Source organism: Ailuropoda melanoleuca, chromosome 4 (assembly GCF_002007445.2).
Source record: "Ailuropoda melanoleuca isolate Jingjing chromosome 4, ASM200744v2, whole genome shotgun sequence".
Lineage (NCBI taxonomy): Eukaryota > Metazoa > Chordata > Mammalia > Carnivora > Ursidae > Ailuropoda > Ailuropoda melanoleuca.
The window spans coordinates 13,307,254-13,321,427 of record NC_048221.1 but is presented as its reverse complement, the minus strand read 5'-3'; the positions used below and the strand labels follow the sequence as shown (position 1 = coordinate 13,321,427).

At 57.8% G+C, this 14,174-nt stretch overlaps 1 protein-coding gene across 1 annotated transcript in view; it reads left to right on the top strand.

Moving 5' to 3' along the window:
• Window positions 1–14,041: 14,041 nt before the first annotated feature.
• The window catches only part of JUND (JunD proto-oncogene, AP-1 transcription factor subunit), a 2,180-nt gene continuing 2,047 nt past the window's right edge, over window positions 14,042–14,174 (top strand). Inside the window, exon 1 of the mRNA XM_034658080.1 lies at window positions 14,042–14,167. The gene's annotated coding sequence lies outside the window, so the exon portion shown is untranslated. The remainder of the gene's footprint in view (window positions 14,168–14,174) is intronic.

Sequence of the window (14,174 nt, the reverse complement as noted above, 5' to 3'; positions counted from 1 at the left end):
CCTTTCCAGCCAGGCAGCCCGGGCTGGCGGCCCAGTCCCCTCCTCGCCCGCCGGTGACGTGAGCCGCCTCACCAGCCCGGCTCGCTTAGGTGCGGTGGGCTTCCGGGAGGTTCTGTCCTTCTGAGCTGGCTGTCGTGACAGCCCCGTTTTTCTGTCTGCTTCCTGGGTGGTTTCAAGAAACGAGCCTCAGCCCCCTCAACAAGAAAAGAAACCAAAAGCGCCCGTCTATTTCCCAGACACTGGGCCTCGATCTTTCCGTCCTGCCAAGGGTTGTCGACTGGGGCCTGAACCCTCATCAGCTGACTGGCGCATGACTCGTGGCACGCGGGAGGTCTTAAACGTAGGTGGTTCCCAGGAACCAGACACCAGGGACCTCCTACCCCTGGGGCTTGCTCCAGCTCCCCACCCTGAGCAGAGGTGTGACTTAGCCTGGGTTGCCCAAGCTCTGCAGGGCCAGTCTTGACGGCCCTAGCCCCTCTTGGTGACCTGGGGCCAACAGCCCATTCTGGGGACACGGATGCAGCCGGCAACCAGGAGCAGTCCCCGCTTGGTGGCAGTGGGAGGGCATCTGTCTTGCTCACCTGCGTCATTCCTTCCTGCGTACATCTATCTCCTCGGATCCCTCTGCGGGGCCTCACCTGCTGCTCCAAGAACAGCTGGGCCCACTGAGACCACGCGGGCATGATGACAGGCATCCTCCCCACCCATCCGTCTGGACCCCCGGAGCCCAGCCTCTCCCTGTATCAGCAGTGTGTGTATCTCCTGTGGCTCCGTGCATGCCCTGGTGTCCTCCATTGTCCCTCTGAGGACAAAGAGCCACTTGGCCAGTGAGGGGTATAGGAGATGGCTTGATGTCCACTCAGACAACTTCTGTGGAAGAAGCCGCCCACCTCAGTGGAGCAGAGGGCTGGCCTGGAGGCGGAGGAACTGGGGCCACAACCCCATCCCAGGTGCCGAGACTCAGTGGCCCTTACCTTCCACAGGGTAAGCTAGCAACAAACAAGCCGAATGCATCAATGTGGAGAAAGAGAAAGCAAGAGTGGGAGAAAGAGGTGGTGAGGGCAGGCCAGAGGGTGACTGACATTCAAAGAAAGGGCTTGAGGAAGGCCAGGGAGCCTGCCATCTAGGAAAAAAGCATTTCAGACGAAGGGAACAGCCTGTGCAAGTGCCAGGGACCTACATGGAGTGCTGACAGGAACAAAGCGAGAGGGTAGGAAATGGGGCAGGTGCGGGCCCGGAGTAGGATGAGAAGCACAGAAGGTTCTGGAATAGACTGAGACAAGGGTGGAAGCCGGGAGACCAGGAGGAGGTGAGGCTGGGGGCTCAGCCCCGGGTAGAGGTCGCAGAGGTGGCAAGAGAAGAGGCAGGGGTACCTTGAGGGTCTGGGCAGATGGGCTCATCCTTCTGCAGGAAGCCCACGATGCTGGGGTTGGGAGCTTTCCAGAGTGAAAGGGGAGGACTCGCTGAGGGGGGCATGTTCAAACCAACTCCTAAGGTCGAGAAGCCACTGTCCATGGGAAGAGAGCAGGGAACAGGTGGAGGGAACTGCAAGTGAAAAGCCCCTGAGCTTCTGTGGTCTGCTCAGGGAGGGCAGAGATGACGTGAGGAGTCATCAGACCCAACATGATCCTAACAAACTTGCAAGTTTTCCCCATTGTGCCTCAGTTTCCTTGCTGGTCAGAAGGGACAGTAGTGACCTCCACTCCACAAGGGTTGTTGGGAGGATTACATGGGGGATTGGAGGCTTGGTATACAGCAAGCGCTTCATATATACCTGAGCACATCTAAGAGTGCCGCGTCATTCTTCACTGATCACCTGTAGAGTGTCTAAAACCTCTCCCAGGCATCTCTCCATCTCTATCAGCCTGGAGCTCGGCCTGAGCTGCTCGCTTATTGTCTGGGAGCCCCCGGGCGATGGTGCCACATGCTTGGCTTGCCCTGTCGTCAGTGTCTAGGCCACTGTCCTCCAGGCCCCGGAGGCCAGCCCTGGATGCCTAGCCCTAGCTGGTGAGTGGTCACCTTGAAGGCCCCCAATCCTGCCCTAGGAGCCCCCTCCCAGTCTGGGTCCAGCCACCCAGCGGTGACTCACCCTGGCCCGCCCCACCTCCACTGGAACCAGGCACTGAAATAGTCACCCTGCTCACCCTCGGGAGTGGCCATGGAAATATTTTAGGGCTGCATTCAGCGCCTAAAAATACTCGGTGCGTCCTCCTGCATCTTCCCCTCCCTCATTCCCTTCTCTGTTCCTTTGAAAACTGTCCCTGTAGGCACCCCCAGGGCCTGCCCTTCTGCACTGTGTCCCTCTAACATGTTGAGCGTCCCTGGCAAGCAGAGCTGGGGATGTCGCCAAATGCCCAAGTGCGTGTGGATGACTGGCAAGGTGGCCTCCCTCCCTCCCTCCCTCGCACCATGGAGAGACTCAGACACGGTTTCCCCAGAACCTTCTGGAAAGGCTGTCTTTTCCAAAACCCCCAGAAAACTCAGTCACTGGGGCACAGTGATGCTGTCCAGGGAGATTTTCATTACTCAGCAATTTTCCTTAAAAATTATAATAAAAAGTGCCTCTTGCTGTTTATGTTCGTGAGGCGGCTGGAAACAGAGCAGGTCCCCCAGCTGGACGGAATCCATTGCCTCTCCTGCCCACTTGCTGCCTAACCCCACTAGCTTATAGGTCCTTGTCCCTCCCCGTGCAGACTGACCCTCCAAGGCACCCAGATGTCCTCAGCATCACCCCTAACCACCAAAAAAACCTTGATCTTTCCTGTGATTGGAGAAGGTGGAGGCGGAGGAGGCAGGAGCAAATGGAGTCAGACTGCAGCTCAGCCCACCCGGGGTCTGATTCAGCTCCTCAGTTACCTGAAGCTTCCAGGTGGATGGAACAGCAGGTGCGAAGGCCTGGGGGCAGGGGCATGCTGGGCATCTGGAAGATGCAGTAAGCTGTTCGTTATTAACTAAAGAACACATTTTATTCAGATTTTCTTCAGGTTTTACCCAGTGTTCTTTTTAAAGTGATTATTGACGTAAGGTCCACTGACACAAAATTAACCATCTTAAAGTGAACATTTTAGTGGCATTTAATCCCTTACAGTGTTGTGAAACACCTCTGCTTAGTTCCAGAACATTTTCACCACCCCAAAAAGAAACCCTGTCCCCATTAGCAGCCATGGTATGAGTGTATCAGGGCTTCAATCCTTTTTAGGGCTGAGTGATATTCCATTGTACAGCCAGGCTGGATTTTGTTTATCCTTCATCAGCTCATTTGGACTATTTCTAAAGATGTTTTTGTTGAGCGCTTACTCTGTACTAGGCACAGTTCTGAGGGCTTAATTCCTCCCCCCACCCCCCACCCCCATCCGTAAGGCCTTATTGTGAACACCATTCCCACTTGTCCATTTCACAGTGGGCGAAATGAAGGCAGAGCTATAGGCAGACAGGCCACCAAAGCAACCACAGGCCATCTCTGAGGTCTTTGTATTCTGGAGATGAGGGTAGAGACAGATAATAAGGAAACCAAGAAATAAACAAGATAAACGGAGGTGAAAACCGTAAGGTTTTTCCAGACAGGGAGAACAGCATGTGCAAAGGCCCTGAGGTGGGAACGAGCTGGTATGTTGGAGAAAAAACAGAGGCTCATGTGGCTGGAGTAGACAAGTGAGGGGAAGAGAGGAAGGGGGCTACACAGTGGCTTTGGGGCTGGGGTGGGGGTAGGAAGGGTCTGGGCTGCACTCTGAGATGGAGATGGACACTGAAATAGATAGTAGTAGAGGACAGAGACTGGGAGCAGGAGGGAGAGAAGGGGCCTCAACTTTTCAAGGCCTGGACCCAAGGGGCCACAGAGGCCTTGTCCTCACATGCATCCCCCCAGTCCAGATCCTTCGCTGGTACCCTGACTGCTCGAGCAAGGGACAACTCTCCTGTGCTGAGAGCAATGTAGGCGCACAGTAGGTGCTCCATGAATAATGGGTGAATGGGTAAACAGAGGGGTGGAGAGATTAGTGGGTGGGGGGATGGGTGGATGGGTGGACCTATGAGAAGATCTAGGCGAAGATGGGTGTCCTGAAGGAAGGAGGGAGATGTGGCACCCAGGTTAGTGTGATAAAATAGCATCTCCCACCTTCCAGCAGGTGATTGGGTGGGGGTGGGTGGAGGCATTTATCCAGCTGCCCTGGGTTCTCACCCACCCTTCTGCAGTCTCCGAGGAGGTCCCCAGCGTGGAGGCTGAAGGGTGGGGGGTTGGGCAGCATGCCAGGAGCACAGGGGCGGGCTGGCGGGTACTAGATGCTGCTACCTGCCTCTGCCTCTGCCTCTGAGTCAGCGTCGCCATGACAACGCGGGCCCTGCCGGATGCTCCTCCTGGCACATCCTCCGTCACTGCAGCCACCGTCGTGCCTCCCCCAAGGCGGCAGGGGCAGAGGGGGCAGCGATTTTTACCAGGCTCAAGGACCACGCTGCCCAGCTTCCCCCCTTCCCCTCAGCCCTGTCTCCTGAGCCATCCCCTCCTTGCAGAGCTTGTAGCCAAACCTGGGGTGAGGGGGCTGAGTGAGGGGCCCAGTGGGGTTGGAAAGCCAGCCGAGGGAGGGGCTCTGGGCTCTGTCTGGGAGGGGCCAGGGAATGTCTCATGAGGTGGGTACTACAGGTGAAGGAACCCCACGGGCAAGCGTTGGGAGTCTGGACCATAGGAAGGGCAGAACTGGGGGGTAACAGGAACACAGATCAGAGCTGGGAGCCACAGAGGGTGAGGGGAGGCTAGCGTGGCACCCACAGAAGGCAGAAGACAGGTCCCTGTGACTCTGGGCAGCCCTTAGGCCCCCCGGACTCCGCTGCATCCTCTGGAACATGGGCACTGGTGGGGAGACTGAGGCAGGGAGGGTCGTCACAGGCTCCTCCTGGGCCGGCAAGGACTCCAACTCCCCCCCCCCCAGCTGCTGGTGGCCCAGGTGCCCCTGGAATCCTCCTATTCTTACCTTCCCCCCAGGTCCCCTCTCCTCACCCCACTCCAGCCTCCTCCTGGATTCTCCGGCAACACAGCATGCGTTCCTACCTTGGGCCTTTGGCCTGTGCTATTCCAGCTCTCAGGAATCCACCCAGCCCTGCTGCCCCCTCATGGTGCCCCTTTGTCTGCGGGTGTCACTGGCCCTCTGCACACCCCCCTGAGATTCCTTCATAGCTCTTGCCAGGGCTTGACATTAGAGTACCTATTTTTCCAGTGGTTCCCACCCCAAAAATGTTGGGCCCCTCTCAAATCTGCAGTTGGCCCAGCCCCACCAGGGTGGTGGTCATCCTCCGTGTGTGGAGGGAAGGGGGAGCTGGGCAGGGGATTGGCTGTGTCTGGGTCCTCTCCACCTGACCCAGAGCTATAAGGACGCAGTGGGGACTTGGGGTGACCTACAGCTCCCTGATCAGGGTTGACCCTCAGTTCAGGCAACAAGGCCCCGCCAGAGGTCAGTGAACAGTGGGCAAGCCAGTCCAGGGCCAGGGGTCAGTGCCAGGTAGCTCCTGAGGTGGCCTGTGAGTCCCCTATCACCATAGGTACTCATGGTGCTCAGGGCCACCTTGTCCCCACCAGTCCCAACAGTGCTTCCCTGGGAGATTGTCACTCTGGGTTCCTTGTAGATATGTATAGGGTCACCTTTTCTTCGTCCAAGGAGACCAAAGACTAGTTAGTTCTAGTCCCCAGCCAAGGACTGAGAATCCCATTGAGAATACTTTTATGTCTCCCTCTCTCCCTGTCTCCTGAGGTCTCGTGCCTTTTCCAGCTGGTGTCTCTTAACTAGTTTGTCTCATGCTCTCTGGGTCTCTGGCTGTTTCTTTCTTCCTCCACGGGACTTTCCCTCCCTCACTCCCTGCTCTCTCTCCCTCCATCTCCCTCCGCCTTTCTCCCGGGATCTCCCTTTGCTCTCAGCTATTTCTTTGCTCTGGCCCTCCTATTTGGAGATTAATCGGGTCTTGCCTAGAACCTCGGGGCTGGCCCCTTGGCCTCGACCTACCCGTCCATCAAATGGGCTTGTCCTAGGGCCCGAGTCAGGGGCGGAGAGGAGTTGAGCCGGCCTTGGCGCTTCCCCTCCTCAGCCCCGGGAAGCCCTTCAGGGCCCCGGCGGGAAAGGGTTAACCGCGAGCCGACCCCCCCCCCGCCCCCGGCTCTGCATTTAATTAGCGGCCCCGAAGGGGCGCGGAGCTGGGCCAGTGGGGGGAAGGGAGGGAGAAGGGAGGCGAGGGGATCGGGGAGAGTGGAGGGGTTAGAAATGGAGGGAGAGGGACGAGAGGGGGCGGAGGTAGGAAGGATAAATGGGGGACCGGGAGTCAGCCGTGGATTCGAATCCCGTCTCGCGTCTCCCCACTGGTACCTCTCCCCTCTGGGTTGTCTTCTCCGCCCCTCCGCATGGGAAACCCCTCGCACCCCACTCCTTCCCGAAGGCCGAGCAGTGAGTCCGCAGTTAAATGTCAGCTTTCCTTCACTGGTCCGTTTGAGGAAACTGAGGCCCACGAAGGTGGGGCGACTTGCCAGGGCACAGCTCTGGGGCGCCCAGCGCTTAACTGGGCGGTCTTGTGGGGATTTGTCTACATGCTGCAAAGCAAAGCAAAACAAAACAAAACACAAAACACAAGTTCGTCGCAGTTGCAGCCCAGTGACCCTGGGGCTGTTACGGTGTAGGCCAGCGCAAGCAAACGACTGGGAGAGGGCGACGGTGTGGGACCTAAGCGGCCTGGGGCTGAGGGAAGGGAACCTGGTGTCCTGCGGCCCAGCTTCAGTCTCGGCTAGACCACTTGCTTCTCCGTGCCTCAGTTTCCCCTCTGCGCAGCGTCGGGACAGCTGGAGAGCGGACCCTGCCCACCACCACACCCACGACTTCCAGCGCGGCGTGGGTCACCGGCCTGGCGCCCGAGTCTGCGAGTCTACGCGGCCCCGCCTCGCCTTGACGTCGGCGCTGACGCCACCCGCCCCCCTCGCCACCGGGTCCGGCCACAGCGCGGGGTTAACTCTGCGGCTGCTGCCGGCCGCGCGGAGGCCCTCCAGATCCTTCCCCTACCCCCTGCCGGAGGAGGGGCCAGGCTGGGGGTGGGGGGGAACGACGAGGGGCAGGTCCTGGGCAGGCCCAGCGGCCTTGCAAGGCGGGAGGTCCCGACCAGCCTCCAGGCCTTGGCCTGCGCGGTTCCCTTCGCCTGGAATGCGCCTCCCGCCCTGGTCCAAGTCCGTGTTTACAGCGACATCTCTCGCTCCGGCCCGGCCCTGACCCCTCCCGGCCTGGGAGTGTCCTTGTCGGGCTTGGTCTCCTCGGGCCTGGGGCGGGGTCCTCTCTCCCAGAAATCCATTGTTTCAAGGTCGAGTTTCTTCCTCCCATTTTTCAGATGAGAACCATCGGAACCCAGAGAACTTAGGTCACCCAACGAGGGGCCGCACCGCCCTGACCGAGCCCCAGGTCTTGGGGCTCCCAGCCCCCACTCCTGTCGCCCCCCCATCCTCGCGGCGGGGGAGGGGACCCTGCAGGCCCCGCCCTGCCCCAAGGGAAGTGAGAATGAGGGGGCCCTCCCCCGCACCCTCACCACTTCCTCCCGAGGAGAGGCGGTGGCGAAGGAAGGGGGGAAGCGGGCGGGCGAGGGAGTTCACGGTGGCGGCCTCAGGTTCCGAGTGTTGGGGGGGTCTCTGCCCCCCCTACGCCGGGGAGACGCAAGCCTGGTGTTTATGTGCCTCGCTTACCGCCCCCCCCCCAAACCTGCTCTTAACTTGGAGGCCCTTCCTAATCGACTGGGACTCTGCCTGCTCCTTCCCGCTCCGGAGGCCCAGCCGCCACCGCTTCCCTGCTCTTGTCTGCTGCCTGCCTCGCCCCCATTCAATCTGCTCCCCCACTGGCGCCCCGCTCCTTTTCTCGGCCCTCTGTCCCGCAGCTCACGGTGAGCGGGGCCAGCTGTATTCCAATCTGCCCTCTGAAAATGGGGGGCATGGAGCCATTCTTTGCTCAGAGCCTCAGTTTGTCCCTCTGAAAAATGTAGACCCGTGTCCCTCTTAGCACTGCTGGCGTGGAGGATATTAAGGAAAAATGTGGGGAGTGGGTTTGCCATCTTGGCAGCATGGATCCATCCTCTCATCCGTTAATTCACTCATCCATTCATTACTTCGCCAAATCATCCATTGCATCATTCACTCATTAATTCATTTACGTATTTAATTCACACTTACTGATTCACACATTTCCCCCCTCCCCAATCCCTGGGCAGCCTGGGCAGGACGTCAGAGGCCCACAGCTCATTGCAGAAGGGGCCACAGGACTGTGGGTGGGGACAGCCCCAAGGTCTTGAGGAGGAAGTGTGAGCTTCTACTTAACTGAACCAACCTGAAGTCTCCCCAGAGAGGCCCTGTGGGGTCCCACCCCCAAGGGGCTGCTACCTGCCACCACCACCGTCATTTGTCCCCGAAAATGGGTCAGTAAAGTCAAAGGCCCTGGAAGGATGCTGGCGGATGCAGGCAAACCCCATTAGTAGTAGGTGCTCACTGCCAAGGCTTGGCACATTATTGAGCACCTACTGTGTGCTGAGGCTGTCAGGGACAAAAACACCAAGTGGATCCCTGTGGCCCCTCCTGCACCCTTCTTGGCTTGTCTTGGGGCTTCCCTGCCTTTAATGCTTTCTGGATATTTTGGCATTCCTGCTCTGGGCCTGGCCCAGAGCGTTCCTGAGGAAGGAATTCCTGGGTTTTGCTCTCATTTAATCGTTTTTCAGTTTCTTTCTATTTATGGCAAGAGAAACTGGTTTTCCATTCTTGGTGGTGACATGAAGTTTCCCTTTTGAAATATATTTACTGAAATAAAAACAGAAAAGGGGGTCGACCTAAAGGAGAAATAGTGACATCAGCCTAAACCGTACTTCTTCATTTATAGTGGGTATTTCCTGTCTTGTATGGGAGTATCAGGAGGTGATGAGGGATGGTGGAAAACCCTGGCCCAGCACACAGGGCAGGGCACACAGTAGGTGCTCAACAGTGGGTGGTGGAATGGCTGAATGACGGTGCTGGAGGCTGGCCAAAAGAAAAACAAAATCAAGGCACATCAGTTTCTGAAGTTGGTTTAGCGAAGTCGAACTCACCACCCTCTGACCCCCAAACCTTCAGGTTTCCCCAAGTCTGCCTGGGAAAGGGCCTAACGTGGGCCTGGGTATACAACAGATGCCCATTAAATGTTCGCTGGATGAGCCCAGGAATCTTGCCCATCCTGGGGGTGGGGGAAGGTGGTGTGAGACGTTGTTTTCTCCTTTGCGCGGGCGCCCTTCCGAGCTCACTCTGGCCGGTCAGTCAGCGAACACCGGGCTGAGTGGCGCTTCCGGGCTTGCGGGAGGCTGGGGACACTGCAGCCTCCGGCGCAGTCAACAGGACCGCCGGTCCTCAAGCAGGCTCTGTCACTCTGGTTCCATCAGTGCTGAAGGGAGCTGACGACGCGTCAGTTTCCTCGTCGGTAAAATGGTCTCGTGAGACTGGAAAGCGCCAGTGCCAGCCCGGAGGACTGGGTGTGGGTCCCCTCCCCGCGGCCGGCCAAGCACCTGCACAGGACGGGGGAGGTGACTGTGGTTCCTGCTCCCGGCGAGGGCGGAAGCGGGGCAGGAGGGGAGGGGAGGGGCCACCGCCTTGGCCCGTAACCTGATCCTCAGGAATGCGCCGAGGCCAGACGCGCCCCCGGCCCCAAGCCGGCGCCCCTCCCCCGGCGCCCTCGCGGGGTCCCGCCACCCGGGGACTGTCCCCGCAAGCCCCACCCCCACCAGCCCATGAGTCCTTAAGCGCCGGAGGACGTTCCCCTTAAGCCGTACCCAGACCCACGGGGCCCTGAGCGCATCCCTCGCACACCTCCCTCTTGAGAGGTTCCCTCCGCCTCACCCCTTTCTGCTTCTTGCTTAACTCCTTTTTTTCTCTGTCTTTGGGGCTTTCCGTTTTATCAAGTAGATTTGAGTTCCCTGGGTTTTCAAATAAAGACTAAACATTAAACCGAGTTGTAGGTTGCTTTAAACAAGAAGGGTAATCTCAACGCTCTAGAGAGAGGCCCCAGAGCGGCGGAGATACGAACCCCGGCTGGGAGAGAGGTGGGGGATTAGTTTCAGTTTCCGTTCCGAACCCAGGGTAGGGGCTGGGGACGGGCTGAGTTTTCGTTCGGCCTGGACTGTGTGACTCCGGGGCGGATTCCGTGCCCTCCCTGGACACCGCTCTGGGAAGTGAGATAACGTCCTGAGATTCGTGGAGCTGCTGGGAGAGTAAGGGTGGAAAAATCAGGGTCTAGGCTGAGCCCTGTTACCAACTTCTCCCTCAATCTCATCTTCCAGGGCCACTGCCACTACATGGGACACATATCACCCAGGCTCCCTTGGAAGCCTGCTTTCCTTCTCTCTGGCTTCCCTTGGCTCACCCAATCCAGCCCCACCAGCTCTCTCCATCAAAGTGGCCAGAGGGTGTCTACCCCAGGGCTTTTGCATTTGCTGTTCCACTGTCTGGGATGTTTGGCCTTCAAATTATCTCCAGCTCCTCCTTCATTCAGCATCATCTCCTGGGGTGCACAGCCCCAATTACCCAACTCTAAAACATACCGCCCCCCCAATCCATGGAGGGAACACCATTCTCCGTGAAGTTGTGTTTGACAGTTTCCTCCTTCAAATCCTGTGCTGGGAGGGTGAGGGTATCTGTGTCATTCACGTGTGTCCCCATCACTTGGCTCACAGTAGGTCCTCAGACGGTGTATAGGGAATGAATGAATGAATGAATGAATGAATGAATGAATGAGAGAATGGGAGTTATCCCTAGTTCACTGTGTATGATTGGTTGGTGGATTTAGTGGTCCCCTTGACCTGCTTGACTAGGTGGGGATAGGGCTGGTCCAAACGGAAGAGCAGGACTGGGGTGTCCCAGAGGGCTCCCTTGCTAGGAGGAAGAAGAGAATAGGGAAAGGCGTTGGGTCAGAGGAAACAGCCAAGTGCTCAGCAGTGGAGACTGAAGGAACCAGGCCTTGAAAAGTGGAGCTGGCTGAGTCCGCCCAGGGCAGCTCCCCATACTTAGGGGCCAAGAGAGGTCCTCTCTACCCACCCTCAAGGACCCTCCCCTCCCCCATCTGGGGCAGAGAGAGCCCAACAAAGATGGTGGGCAGGCTCAGCCACATGGTCGGGGGGAGGGTCTACTTAGGGGACTCCTTGGGGCTCAAGTTAGAGAAGGCTTCTTGGAGGAGGAGATATTGGGTTTGGTGTTTTTTTTTTTTTTAAGGTTTTTGTTTTTTAAAAGATTTTATTTATTTGACAGAGACACACAGCATGAGAGGGAACACAAGCACGGCCAGTGGGAGAGGGAGAAGCAGGCTTCCCGCTGAGCAGCTAAGCCTAACCCAGGACCCTGGCGTCATGACCTGAGCTGAAGGCAGACACTTAATGACTGAGCCACCCAGGTGCCCGTAGACATTGGGTTCTGAAGCATGAGTAGGAATTTGCCTGGAAGATAAGGAGGGGCACTCCAGGCTGAGGGAACTCCAGAACAACAACCATACACAGTTAAGTTTGGCCTAATAATAATAATAATAATAATAATGTGGAACACTTATAGAAAACATTTATGAGTTCTTACTATTTCTTCAAATCCAATACAAATCACAACAGTCCACAATAGTCAGGGCACCTGGCTGGCTTAGCCAGTAGAGCATGTGACTTTTGAATCTCAGGGTCCTGAGTTCTAGCCCCGTGATGGGGGTAGAGTTTACTTAAGTAAAAAAATAAAATTAAATAAAACAAAAATCACAAGACTCCATGAGGGGGGTGAGCTTATTCACTCCATTTTCATGAGGAGGAAACACCGACTCAGAGCGGTAACAGGCCTTGGGATCCTTGTGCCTCCATTTGGCAAGGACTGTTTGCTGGTCATTCAGCTCAGGCAGGTTCTGCCCATACTTCCCCAGATCATTCACTCACTTGTCAAGGTTAAGGCTCAAGGTCAGGGCGGAGGCTCCCTAGGCAACCCACTCACGTCCTGCCTTGGAGAGAAGCATGGCCCCATTTCCTCCAATCTAGTCCCACTGCATAGGCCCAGAGAGGGGTCTCAGGGTAAGGCTAGCAACAGGCTGGGGGCGGCATCCCCTCCCATCAGGGGTCCCTTTGCCCAGGTTGGGACCTGAGAGGGCAGGTCTGGAGGACACAGAGACCTATGTGCCTAGAAACACACAAATGGACACATACATACCCACCAGTATACATAGATGTATATACATACAGGCACACAGATATATACAGGCAGAATGGCTCTATATGCATCGACCCACACAGGCACATAGACACCCACCCTCATGTGTGAACACACCTGGGCACAGGGGTCCATACGTGAACACAGGCACAAACAGACATTTGTGTGTACGTAGACACATGCACCCCTGGGTCATTGCCTACCAGGCTAGGCCTCTTGCTCATGCTGACAGTTTCCTTCATAGCCTTTTTGCTCCAGAGCCCAGTAAGGGGCAGGGGCAGGGGCAGGGGCAGGGGCAGGGGCAGGGCCAAGTGAGGCAGGGTGGTAGGAGACCGGGGGTTGGGGACTGGGAACATTCATGGCCACAGGCAAGTCAGACAAACCGAGGCCAGAAACTGCCACAGCAACCAGGCCAGGCAGCGTTCTCCTTTAACACTGAGCCAGGTGCTGTACAGGATGTTGGAGACCCACCAGGTTCAGGATAGACAAGGTCCCTGCCCTCCGGAAACTTTTGCTCCACCTGTCTTTCTGAATGCTTCCAAGGTTGTAATGGAAATAAGGTGAGTGGGAGGGGCCTCTCTGAGGATACAAATTTGCGCTGGGGAAGGGAGCAATGCACAGAGGGCATAGCATATGCAAAGGCCCTGAGGCAGCAATGGGCTGAGAGGCCGAGGCTCAGAGAAGGTGAAAGGTTAGAGGGGGTTCAGTGGAAGAAGGGTCCTTAGCCTCCACCATCTAGCTGATAAATTGGCTCCATCCTGAGTGTAGTGGGAGCCATGGAGGGGTTGCCTGAAGGGGCTGTCAGCCAGACCCAGATGTCCCAACAATCCCTAGGGCGTGTTGGACAGGTTGTTCCCTTCTTCCTCCCTTATATACCATCTCCAGCCAGCCTTTAGGGAGGCCCATTGAACATTGACAGTAACAAAACAGTATTAAATAGGTAACAATTACCAGCTGGGATTCCTGCCTCGACAACTGGTAAGGGGAGGGAGGCTAAGGAGGAAACTGTGGAGGCCTGTAGTCAACCACCCTCACCTCAGAACCCACAGCAGGCCCTGGCAGATGCAGAGTGAAAATGTAGGCGGCTGCCCAGGCTCAGGAGACCAGGGTTCTACCAGGTGAATAAGAGGTCTGGCCTGGTCACACCTTGCTAAGCCTCAGTTTTCCGTCTGTAAAGTCAGGAAGTCGCACTCCGTACTTTTAGACTCCTCCGTGAAAAGTATCAGGATCAAAGCACTCCCAGCAACTTCTGGCAGCTCTCCTTTCCCCTCCCTCGTCTTTCTGGGGCAAACACACCACCGGAGATTTGGGGGTGCGGGTGAGACAGAGACAGATCTGGCCAAAACGCCCAGGGAGCCGCGGGAACAGCTCCCTAAGGCCTTCTGCGCCCAGCCCGTACAGAGCCCGGAGAAAGGTGCGCTAGGCAAGGCACTTGTAGACGTAGTGGAGCGGGAGGTGCCAGGGAGTTATTTACCCATCCGGGCCCCATCCCCCGCTGGTCCCCGGAGGCCGACACCGCCCCCGCCCCCGCCCAGCCGGAGCCCCACGCGCGGATACGGGGCGGGGCTTGGGGACGGGCAGGCGGCTGGTGGCCGGGCTCATCACGCCACCCGGGACGTGCCTTGGCGGGAGGCAGCGCTCGGGCATTGGTCGTGCACTGCACTCCCGGGGCGGGGTAACAGGGTCCGGGCGCGCGGCCCTCCCCCATGACGTCAACCCAGAAGGCAGCGCGCTGTTGTGCGGTTTACTGCGCGTCACCGGGGTAACGGCAGCCAGGGGGGCGTCAGCGGCTTGGCTCCGCCCCACCATGCAAATGAGAGACGTCACCCACGCCCAATGGCGAGCGGGGGCAGTGAGCTCATCGCGCTGGGCCGAGGCTATAAGAGGGCGCGCGAAGTGCGCGGCGCAGGAGCCGCCGCCAGCGGAGGGCCGGGCGCAGCGGCCTCGGCCGGGGCGGGCACAGGGCCGAGCGGACGGGGGGGGC